Below are 5576 nucleotides of genomic sequence, written 5' to 3'. Positions count from 1 at the left end.
AAAAAAAAAAAAAAAAAAAAAAAAAAAGGAGAAGCCTATCTATCCCTTCCATGGTAAAACACCCAGAATACAGTCACACAAGCAAACTCTTTCAGGGGCCAGGAATTGTTCATCAGGAACAGGGAGGACACACTATTGTATTTTCTAATTTCTATTGTAATTTCTGCACTATTGTATTGTTTTGAAGACATGAAGGAAATTAACAATAAAATCCTAAAAATAACTGATCATTTTAGCATATTTCAAACAAACAGTAGACTATGTTAAATTGAAGTGCAAAAAAGAGAACAATTGCGGTAAGCTATGCATTTTAGACAACCTAATCAGGTGCTCAAAATTGCCAATTATAAACTCTTTTGCTTATTATTGCTTTATTTGCATAAAAATTCTATCAAGAATGTAGAAAATTTTGAATTATATTAGCACAGAAATTCTCAATCTTCTTAAACTTAATCACTAGAGAGTATATGAACATAAAGAAAAACACCTTGGTCTGAGAAATTTCTGTTCATTTCAGATGCCCAGTTTTGAATCGAATCCTTCCATTTGGGGGGATTGATTTTTTGTGAGTTATTTATATATTCTAGATAGTAGATGTTTGTCTGGGGAACAGCTGGTAAAATTTTGTTCCCACAGTGTAAGTTGTCTCCTAGCTCTGTTGGTGGTTTCTCTTGCAGTGCAGAAGGTTTTCAAAAAGTTGCGATCTCAGTTTTTGATTCTCTGTGCTAGTTCCCATGCTACTGAGGATTTGTTCATAAAGTCTTTTGCTATGACAATGTCTTTATCTTCCAAAAGGTTTAGTGTTTAATATTTATATCTTTAATCCATTTCACTTTTAATTTAGTGCATAGTGAAAGACAGGGGTCTAATTTTAATCTTTGGCAAGTTGAAATCCAGTTTTTCCAGCACCATTTATTCAAGAGGCTTTCTTTCCTCCAGATTCAACTCACCCCAGAAAGAATGGCTGCTATAAAAAACATCAACCAATAACAAATGTTGGTGGGGCTGTGGAGAGAAAGGAACCCTTCCTCATTTTTGTTGGGAGTGCAGACTGGTGCAAACACTGTGGAAATCAATATGGATATACCTCAAACATCTAGGATTAGAAGTACCATTTGTCTTAGCTATCCTTCTGCTGTGTATCTTCTAAAAAGAACTAAAAGAATCAGACCACAGTGATATATGCTCACCCATGATTATAGAGACACAGTTTATAATAGCTAAAACTTGGAAAACAGTACAATTGCCCATCAGCTGGAGACTGGATAAAGAAGATGTTGATTTTTAATAAATGGAGTACTACTCAGCCATAAAGAATGAGAAACTAAAGACATTTATAGCTAAGTTGATGTACATTGAGGACATACTCTTAGGTGTAATTAATAGGACATGTGTAAGTATCATATAGTTTCTCTGGTGTGACAAACTGTAAGTATAAATTAGGGTTAAATTATACAATTGGTATTTTGTAATAGGAAGAAAAGGTCTGAAGTTATTGGGTAAATGGGAGGGGTGGGGGAACGTAAAAAGGGAAGAGAAAAAATAAGAGAAAAGTAAAAAAATGGAAACATAGCCTTTGTAAATAGGGAAGAGTGGAGAGGGGAAGGGAGTCTAGGGGAAAGGGGAAAAGATAAGAACCAAGCCTGTCATATAAAGGTACAAGATCCAAATGATTACTGTAACTGTGTTGTGTATCTAAATCATATCAATAAAATATTTTAAAAATATAAAGAAAAACAAATTACATAAAGCTAATTTTCTTTTTAGGATACCTTATATATTTGCTAAGTTAAAAAAGAGAGATGAATATGTGCTTATAAAAATATCAACATGTGTTCATCACTAACAGGGTTTCCATGTTGCGCCCCAGTATTCAGAAACCTCTGCAGCAGATCCCAATATCTTGCTCCATGATATAATGCATGATGAGAAGACTTAGAGACAGAATTAATACGAGACATACAGGGAACTGGGCTGTGCAGGACTTAGCGAGCAAAGGACTGAGAAAGCAATGGTCCTGGCCAGCCCGAAGCATCAATATCTGCTGGTAACATAATCAGTGATAAAAGGGCTACAACAAAAGGGCTAAGTGTAGTCACTAGGGATTCCTTAGTAACACAGGAAAGGTTTGTAAAACAAGAAACAAGGCACTTTCATGTTAGGCTGGGAACATAATTTGGGTAAGAATTACTTGGATCTCAGCACATATAGGCTTGGATCAAACTCACTTTTCTGAACAGCCAGTGGTGGGGTTACCTCTTTACAGCCTGCACTGCTCACAGCTGGCTTTGGGTGTAATCAGTACGGCAGTCCCCCATAGTCACTAATTATTGAGAGTTATATAAAACAGATGATTATGAAATAACATCTCATATGAGAATGTATAGTAGCCAAGGTGTGGAGTAATGCAGATGCTAGAACATTTTTTTTGCTGGCAATGTATTTTGCTACAACCAGGGTGGAAGACAATATAAAGATTCCAAAATAAATTGAAAACAGAACTACCATATGATGCAGCTACCCTTCTCCTGGGTATATTCTTGAGAAGAAGAAATCACTGCCACAAGAAAATACCTGTGCTTCCATGTTCCTTGCTGCATTAGGCAAAATACTCACAGTACAGAACCAACTTCTATGACCATGAATAAACAAATGGCTAAAAAGTGTGATATGTACAATGGAATAGTATTCAGCATGTAGGCAGTCTTGCCAGTAGTGACAATAAAGATCGACTTTGAGGATATCATGCTACATAAAACAAACCAGAAAAAGTACATTATAAAGAATCAAATCACAGTGATGCATGCGCACCCATGTTTACAGCGGAACAGTTTGTAATAGCTAAAACTTGGAAACAGCCCATTTGCCCATGAGTTGGCAACTAGATAAAGAAGATGTGGTTTTTCTATAAAATGGAGTACTACTCAGCCATAAAGAATGAGAAAGTGGATTCATTCATAGGAAAATGGATACATATTGAAGATATACTCCTAAGTGAAATAAATAAGTCACGCATGTGTAAATACCAAATAGTTTCTCTGGTGTGAAAATCTGCAATAATAGAGAAGATCCTAATAAGATTACTGACATTGTGAAATAGGAAGAAAGGGGCTAAAGGTGTAGGGAAGGTTGGATGGGTAGGGAAAAGGTAATAAGGGAAAAGAAAAAAATGTGAGATAAAGAAAAGATGGAAATAAAGTTCTTATAGATGGGGAGAGTTGGAGGGGGTGAAGGGAGGGCATGGACAAGGGGAAAAAATGAGAACCAAGACCTGTCGTGTAGAGGTACAAGATCCCAGCAATGAATGTAACTGTACTGTATCCCTAAAATGTACCAATAAACTCAATTAAAGCTGAAAAAAGTACATTATCTCACTCATTTAAAACAAAAGCATCTCAAATACATGGATGGAGAAACAGTCTTTATTGTGTTTGTGTATGTATAGGGGCACTGAGTTTAGGTGTGAATGTCAAAATACATGAAATAGTTGGTGTATGAGATTGTGTTAGTTACTTTTCTCCTGTTGCTGAGACAGAATTTCTGACACCCAAAATTAGAGAAGAAGTGGTTTATTTGGCTTACAGGAATCTTCTGATTCCAAAGCTGGAATGGCAAACAAACATTGCAGAATAGAGACAGCATAGTGGAAACACAAGGCAGTGAAGGTAACAAGTGAGCTAACAGTTTCTCTCAGCCTCTCTTACATTATTCAGACTACTTGGGATGGGCAGCTCTCACACAATCCAAGTGCCCTTGAGTCTAGCATTGCATCATGAATCAATTCCACCTTTACATATGCTAGACCAAGCCTATGACCACATGAGGCTATGGGGGTGGGGGACATCTAGACCCAAACCATAGCATAGGTGATCAGACTTAAAGGTTTAATTCACTGTGTGGGAAGCTTATGTTGAATAACGCTTCCTATTCTATTATTTGTTCTTAGTTCTACAAATTTCACTATAGGGCCATGAATTTTCATTATCAATTAACTCACCTCCAAGATTGGTTCAATTTTCACTGACAGTTGTAGATGTCTGTTTCAGTGTGTTTTGCTTTACTGAGGTTCACAGCTGAGATTAATATCTAATACCTTAATATGCATATACTCATTATGTATTTATATTTAATTTATTATATATAATAGATAAACATGTTGGTTATTTTAAATTTTATTAAATATTGTAGTCACAAAGAGCAATTATTATTTTTAAAATACGACAAAGAATAAAATATACATGGCAGAGGAAGGAATTATCGAAGTATAAATTCATTCATTGTATTTACATATATATGAAATATTTACCAAAGAATGAAAAATTTTCTATAGTTTTAAAGAAAATATATCTTATTTTTGAATATTCCAAAAAATTATCTGAAAACTTATTTGTCATTTTTATCACAAATGAAAAATCAGAGGAGAATGTTTCGACTGACAAAAAAAAACATACTTTGCAATCATAGAACCTGTCTGTATTTCAGTACGTCTCATAAAAATCTATTCATAGATCAAGTAGGAAAAAATAGACAGTTAAAGTAAAAGGCAAAGATCTACTTTGTAAAGGAAAATATTTTGATATAATCATAGTTAAGGAAAGAAGTGGAAATCAGTGCATGATTTTAGATGATTGCATATTTTTATAAACTTAGGGGAAAAGTATATCTGAGCTTCCTGCTGTCAGTTGCTGAGAGGTTAAGATTCAGAGGCAGCCTCAATGCAAAGAAATGCTACTGTTGTTAGGCAAAATAAAAGCAAACTAGACAGCAAATGGATACACATATTTTGTAAATATGAAATTATAAAAGTGCTTGAAAATCTATGAAGAAACAAATTTCACTATGGGCTAAAGAAGTCTAGACCTACTTTAAAAATTGTAAACATTTTTTTTGTAATACAAGATCTTTAAAATAACAATTGAAAAAAATTACTTTAAAAATAAAGTGTTTGTAAATGGGGAGGGGAGGAGGGGGTGAAGGGAGGGCAGGGACAAGGGGAAAAAATGAGAATCAAGACCTATTATGTAAAGGTACAGAATCCCAATGATGAATGTAATTGTATTGTATACCTAGATTGTGCGAATAAACTCAATAAAAAGAAAAAAAAAGGAAAAGAAAAATATTCTTGTAATTATTGTTTACTTGGCCTGGCATGTTGGCTCACACCTGTATTCCTAGCACTTGGGAAGCGGAGGCAGGAAGATCTCTGTGAGTTTGAGACCAACCTGGGCTACATGGTAAGTTCCAGATCAGTCTCAACTACATAGTGTGACCCTGTCTCAAAAAGTGAAAAAAAAAATATATATAGTGGTAAAGCTAGGTCAATGATAATTCCATTTTTTGACATTTTTTAAAGAACCCTCCATCCTGATTACCTTGGTAAACTAAATTACATCACCGCTTACCTTGTATGAGAGTTTATTTTCCCAGGCATTCTTGCAATTATTTATTTATTTGTTTATTTGTCTGGGTGATCACACTTGTAGTGATAGTGGTGTACTAAAGTCATCTATTATTTTTGCCTTTAAATCTCTCTTTGATTTTCTGTTTGTCAGTGTTTCTTTTACAATACTAGTTTC

The sequence above is a fragment of the Fukomys damarensis genome, unplaced genomic scaffold, assembly GCF_012274545.1.
Source record: "Fukomys damarensis isolate Sample0158 unplaced genomic scaffold, DMR_v1.0_HiC HiC_scaffold_38, whole genome shotgun sequence".
Lineage (NCBI taxonomy): Eukaryota > Metazoa > Chordata > Mammalia > Rodentia > Bathyergidae > Fukomys > Fukomys damarensis.
This window is presented reverse-complemented; position numbering follows the sequence as displayed.